General features: G+C 47.0%; 1 non-coding gene across 1 annotated transcript; it reads left to right on the top strand.

Annotated features, from left to right (window-relative positions):
* The first annotated feature begins 4,736 nt into the window (after window positions 1-4,736).
* Window positions 4,737-4,852, top strand: LOC115804211 (U5 spliceosomal RNA). Its single transcript, XR_004025078.1, has one exon. It is a non-coding gene; the product is annotated as a U5 spliceosomal RNA (small nuclear RNA).
* The last annotated feature ends 1,694 nt before the right edge of the window (window positions 4,853-6,546 follow it).

The raw sequence follows: 6,546 nt of genomic DNA, 5'->3' as shown, positions 1-6,546 counted from the left end.
CAATTCCAAGGAGAAATTTTAATTCACCAGACCTCTCCTCTCCCTGGAATGGGAGACAGGCACTAGACCAACAAGGGGCTGCCTTACCACTCTTGGTGCAGAGTAAGTGCCAAGTGTGCTCAAGAGTTGGGGTCATCTGTTATTGCAGCTTCACTTCTCCCATCCTGACTGCCTTGAACCCCAGAGATCTCTGACCACAGGAGCCAGCAACGTGCAGAGCGCTTGCCAGAACATAGAGAATGGGCCAGTTGTGTTTTCAAGTGACTGGGTGGGTGAAGATTGTTAAAAAATATCCCCCATGGCCTCGGTCTCACCCGCGATCAGGCAGATACCTTAATTCGCCTTCGGTCAGCTTGGGAGTGTTTTCAGAAGACAGGAGGCAAAGGCAAGCAGGACTTGCGGGGTCACTTCAGGACCTAGGCGATAAGGCCACTATTTTTAACAAGTCTGTGATGAGTGGCACGTGGCAGTCAGTGTGTCACATGGGTGGCATCGTTTCCTGGTGCAAATCAGGTGGGCAGCCTTCCTGGCTCTCACGGGCCCTGGGAGAGACCTGCTGTCCAGATGGAGTGAGCGGCATGCCTGCCTGTGCTGGGTTCTTTGGGACTTTCCTCCCTTTCTAATTAGGGACTTTCACACCTCTTGGAGCTTTGCTTTCAGAAATGAATCTGAGACACTTAGGAATATGGTACTTGTACTCTCGACACCTTGCTTATAGTTATCATTTGCTGATGACGTTTGGCTTTGGTTTCGGTTTTCTCATCTAAGCCTCTCATTTATATTTTGTTCTGAAACACAAACATCTTTGGGTACCAGGGAAGGCCTTCATTTCAAGAGAAATTGAAACATGAGAAGAGACTTGTCCCACCTTTTCAAACTAAGCGTGCAGGACACAAGACTCTGATACTCCGGGCCCTGTTGGCAAATTCCAAACCAGACCCAGCATCCTGCCCCTGCTTGGAATGGCTGGTCTCCAACTTTATCTTTCTCCCGAGTTCCAAATGTACACTTAAGACAAAGCAGAAGTGTTTGTTTCTCCTCTCCTCTATTATTTTTCAGTTTCCTGGGGCTCTGCACTTCCTGCTGGCCCTCACTGGAGACCTGATTATGGATCCTGGATGTGCAGCCTCCTGCAGGACCAGTGCCCGTGGGGCTGGCAGTATGAGTTGGCTTTGGACATGTGTTTTTCTCTTTTCTCAGTTTCTTGGATCAGTGCAGAGGAGGCACACTGGGTCTCAGGTTTTTAGAAAATAAAATTAAATTAGCGAGCTAGGTGGACACACCAAAATTGCAATTTAGGTCCCATTTTCCTTGGGTTGTTTAGACAGATTGGTGCAATCTGAGTTTGCAGTTTGATCCAGAAGGGGAGTTGATTACTGGCTCTGAAATGAGCTTCCTTCACCCCCTGCGTGAGTTGGTTGAGACGCTGCATCTAGCAGCAGCCAGGAAAGGCCTGCTAACCAGGGAGGGAGGAGAGATGGGGGAGGCGGGAAGAGGGGCCTCGAGAAAAGGCGGGAAGGTCGGGAGTTGCTAAGGACTGCCCTGCCAGGCCTGCTGCTGGTCTACCAGGTGATAAAAGTCAGCTCCATGAGGCAGGTCTGGAGATGAAAAGGGAGCCCAAAGTGGATATAAAACATTCTCCCTTTGCTTAGAAGTGGACAGCTGATGTTTCTCCAGGAGGCTGTGGAAGGGCTGGGCCGGCGACAGTCCCCTGGTCCCCATGGCCTGTGAGATGCTTCCTGCACACCCGATAAGGCAGAAGTTTCTTCTGCAGCTTTTACTCCATAAGGTTGTGTGCCAGTTCTCCACAGTGATGACAGGCTGCCGGTGGTGACTGCGGCATGCCGCGCACGCCCCGGCTGTCTTATCCTTCAGCAAGAGCTGTTTTGCTCATCAGCTTCAGTACGAGGGAAGAATTGCCGGCTCCTGTGAAGATCTTGCCATTGGGTGACCTGATAAGCAGAATGCAAATGTGCACGTGTAGCTGGAGACCGGCATCTGAAACCTCCACACGGCTGTGGGAGTGCATTTTCTAAGTGGTTTCACAGACAGAGATGCAAGGGTGAAGAGGGAACAGGCTAGAGGTGAGAGCTGCTGAAGGGGATGGAGAGACATGGAGTTTCCCGATTTCTTGGTCTGGGCTCCAGGGTGACATAAATTGCTTGATGTCTGGGTCAGATCTTTTGGGCAAAATATTCATAACAAAACAAAACAAAAAAACCCATTCTAGTTTTGGTTTTGTTTTGTGTGTGTGTGTCTTTTAAATTAGATATTAGATTTTTTTTTTTTTGCTTTGGGAATGAAAATAACCATTTACCCAAGGAATATTATTTGGAAGACATCTTTTAAAATAAACATTGGATTTCTTCATAATTCTTTATAGGTAGTTTTGTGGTACACTACTACATATTGTTTTCATTTTGTAAACAGTTCAGCAAACTTTTTATTAGCTCCTATGATGTGGCAGACATGCTACTAAGGGATACAGAAACAGGGATCTTGTTCCCAAGAACCTGTCAGCCTAGTGGGACAGTCAGATGAGCAGACAGGGGTGTCTGAATGCACATGGCAAGTGCTGTCCTAGAGCTAGTTTCTGGGAATTATAGGGACTTGGAGAAGGAGAACCAAAGGAGCCATCCCTTCCCGCAGACAGTGACGGGAGAGCTGGTCTGTGCAGGCTGGAAAGGGGGCTCCTGGAAGAATATATGCCTTCAGGTTGCTGCTAGGATCTTGAGATGGCTAGAGCGAAGGGTCCAGGTAAGAGGGGGAGCAAAGAGACGAGGATGGACATTAGTTGGGATATTATAAATGTGGAGGCCTGTCTACCATGCTAAGGAATTAGGATTTTATCCTCAAAAACAAAGGGAGACAGCAAAATATTTAAGCAGCAGAGTGAAATGATCAGATATGCATTTTGTAAAGATGCTTTGGTAGCCAAGAAAATGGACTCTGGCAAGAGATGAATACTGGTGGCACAGTGTAGCCATTCTGATAAATTAAATAAGAAATGATGAGAGGGGACGTCCCTGGCAGTCCAGTGGTTAAGACTCCATGCTACTACTGCAGGGGGTGCAGGTTGGATCCCTGGTCAGGGAACTAAGATCCCACATGCTGCATGGTGCAGCTGAATTTAAGGAAAAAAAAGAAAAGAAAAGAAAAGAAAAAAGAAATGATGAGGGCCTGACCTTAAGACCATGGGATCATAGAAAAGGGAGGTTTGAGAGAATCTCAACAAGTAGAAAGGTCAGGATCTGTTAATACCTGAGACTTGGGAGATGGGAGGGAGAGAGGGAGGGAGGGAGGGAGATGTAGGCAGAGGTGGTCCCCAGGATTCTGGTTCTAGAAGCTGGGTGGATGAAGAGCCATGCTCAAAATGGGGACTGGGGTAAGAGGAACAAGCTGAGAGCAGGCTCTGGGGGAAGATGTAGGTTTAAATTTGGATCTGTGGTGATGTCTAGTAGGCAGCTGAATAAATCTGAGTTCAGAGAAGACCTCCGGCCCAGATATAGATGTATAGATTATATATAGTAGACTGGTCCATGCAGTTGGTGACAAGGGTGTGGAGCAGATAATGAACAGTGATGTGTGAAGTGAGCAGAGTTGAGGGTAGGGCAGGGCGTGTTGGGGACCACATATACACACACACAAGAAACTGTACAAGTCCAGGGAGACGAAAGGAAGGATGTGGCCAAAGGACTGGGAGACATTTTAGGAGATGGTTTCATGGAAACCAAAGTAGGAAAGGGTTTCAAGGACAGAGGGGTCAAAATGATCACTAAGAAGAAGACAGGTCGTAAAAATTTATCTTTTAAACTTTACAAACCAGAGCACCTTGAAGGTTAGTGTTGTGTAGGAATGGAATCTGGATGGCAGTGGGATGGAGTGAAGGGTGAGGGAGGGAAGAAAAGATAGCACTGAATGTAGAAACTGAGAAATGTCTCTGTCCAGGGAAGGAGGAAGGTGATGCATTTGAGATGAGAAAACAAAGGAAAACACAGAAGGAGGCAGAGCCTGGCTCTCAGCCTCTTGGTCTTTACTCAAAGTAAAAATTTCCTCATTCTCATCCAATCCTCTACTCTGTCTTTGAGAGGCCTTCCCAGTAGTAAAAGAGGCAAATTTCCCCTCAAGGGCACATTCACTACAGGCCTTTTTTAAATAGAAACCCTTAGCAACCTATGCTAAGCAAATAGTGGGATAAACAGAGTAAGATCTGATCTCATCTTGTATCAATTTTCTGGAAAGACCCAAGAAACGGTGCTGGTGCAAAGTTCTCTGAGATGAGAAAATCACGATTCAAGGCAATGCAATGCCTGTGTCGTCTACTCTCAGAAACCTAGGTTCTTTCTTTTGCAAAGTTTAGCATTTTACTATCCTTCTGGCTCTTCTTCCTTCCTCAGACTTCCCTTCTCTTCCTTCTTTTCTGTCCATCGCCCATCTCTCAAACTGGATTCGTCCTCAGTTCTCCATTGTGAATTCTTCATTCTGCTCCGTACATTTCCAATAGTACTTCTTTTCTCTGACGTGTTGGAGTAGCTTCCCTGACAAATGGTTTTTCTCTTTAATTTTCAGGCAGCCTTTTAAGATCTTTTCATGCTGATAATTAAAAACAACAGTAGGTGAAAGACACCTTTTCCCCAATGGATGAAATTTCCCAAATATTTGGACATGAAAAATTTAATCTAAATTCTATGTGGGAGAATAGTCATAATTGCATAATCTGTTATAAAAATAAAAGTATACTCTGGTTTCTCTTCAGATCATATAAATCTTTCGCTATTTACTAAAGATTTCCACGGAGAGGAACAATTCTGAGTATTTACCCAATTTTTTGAGGCCTTACTCTTGTGAGGCAAAAAAAAAAAAAAAAAATTAAAAGTTCCCAGTGACATGAGGAAGCAGAGAAGGGCTAAAACCACTAAAACACACAATTTTATAAAATTTAGAGAAAAAATTCATGATTAGGAGACATTTATCAGATCACTTATTTTGTCACATTTTTTGGCAGATCAACCTGCACAGGGCAACATCTTTAGACAAATAAAAATGAACTACATGGGGCACGAACACACTTGTGAAGATGGTGACAATGACACCCATCTCCTTTCTGGTCTCAGTCTGCTCAGCCTCTTCTCCCGTGGAGAAGGAACCTGTCGGATGGGGACCTGAAATGTTGCTAGGGTGGAGCACGGACCTTGGATCCGAGCTCTCTGGATGAGATGCTTCTAGGCATCCTCTCTGCAGGGCAACCATGGTGACTCCTGGGCCCTAATCAACCCCCTGCCTCTTAAGACCCACTCCTTCTCCCCCAGTGTCCTCCAACCAAAGAGTAGGCACTTCATCTTCTCTGTGAATGAAGGAGAGTGTCAGCTGGTGCGAACGTGTCTCCTGGGCTTACTTGTATGTATGTGCTTCTTCTTAAAGGGACCCTAACTTCAGAATCTAGATGGAACCAGGTGTGTGATATTGGACATCCCTGGGGCAGTCACCTCACTGTGCCAGCAGGGAGAAACCAGTGTTCTCCCCTTTGGCTTCCTGCTTCTAACCTGGGCAATAAGGAGAGGAGACGATGAAGGCTTAACATGAAAGGTACCCGGGGTACAGCCTAGAGATGCTTCCATCAGGTGTCTGCCTCCTGCTGTTAGACCAACGCTGGGGGGAAAAGAACTGAGTCAGGTGGTTTTGGATTCTTCAGTGGATGGGCTAGCTCTCTAGCAGAGGGCCAGCTTCCCAGGGAGGAAGAGACCCTCACGTGGGCAGGCCTGGGTGTTGAGAGCTTTTTTAGAAAACCACCAGGAAGCGATGCCACGGGTGGTTTGGAATGTGATCTAAGCACCGAGGGACGTTGGCTGTGGAAAGGTTCTACGCCCTGGGAGCCCCCAGCCCTCGCTTCAGTGTAATTGCAAAACGCCAGGCAACAGCTGAGCCTGCCATTTGGGCAGCTGGGGTCCTCTCTCTCCCTGAGGGATTGGCTCCCCTGCAGAGAAGTCTTCTGCCATAAGCCCTCCCTGCAGCTCACACTGGAGCTCAGAGCCATGGCCTTTCCCTGCCCCTCTTCAGAAAGTGGCTCCTGGCTGCGGGCTGGCTGGCTCTCCCACGGCCCAGAAGCTGCAGGAGTTCTCCGTGCTTTGCTCCAAGCTGCAGCAGGACGTGGGAGGCTTGATGCCATCCCGATTCAGCTGCCAACACGGAACCTCCCCCCAAGCTGCCCGCATCACCCTCTCGCTGCCCTTTCAGGGTCCGGCTGCAGGGCCCTGCCAAGAAAGGTCACCCCGTGATGCCACAGCTTTCAGCATCCTGCTTCCCCGCCAATAGCTGCTAAGGTTTTCAGGCTGTGAAATGAATATTTCATTACCTTAGGAAGGGGAAAAGGATTAAATTAGTAAAATGATGATAAAAAAAGGATAACCTGACTTCAACCCTTTTATTATGCTTCCCAACTAGACAGCAAATTGCGTTCTGGGGCTTCTGCTTAGATGGCTGTAAAGAATCTCACTTTTGCTTTCAAATTAACCTGTCAAATCATATATTTATAAAGGAATGAAGGGA

The sequence above is a fragment of the Delphinapterus leucas genome, chromosome 7, assembly GCF_059928025.1.
Source record: "Delphinapterus leucas isolate spDelLeu-1000000601 "Yukka" chromosome 7, BTC_Dleu_Yukka2, whole genome shotgun sequence".
Taxonomy (NCBI): Eukaryota; Metazoa; Chordata; class Mammalia; order Artiodactyla; family Monodontidae; genus Delphinapterus; species Delphinapterus leucas.
The sequence above is the reverse complement of the archived record's forward strand: the minus strand, read 5'-3'. Positions and strand labels throughout refer to the sequence as shown.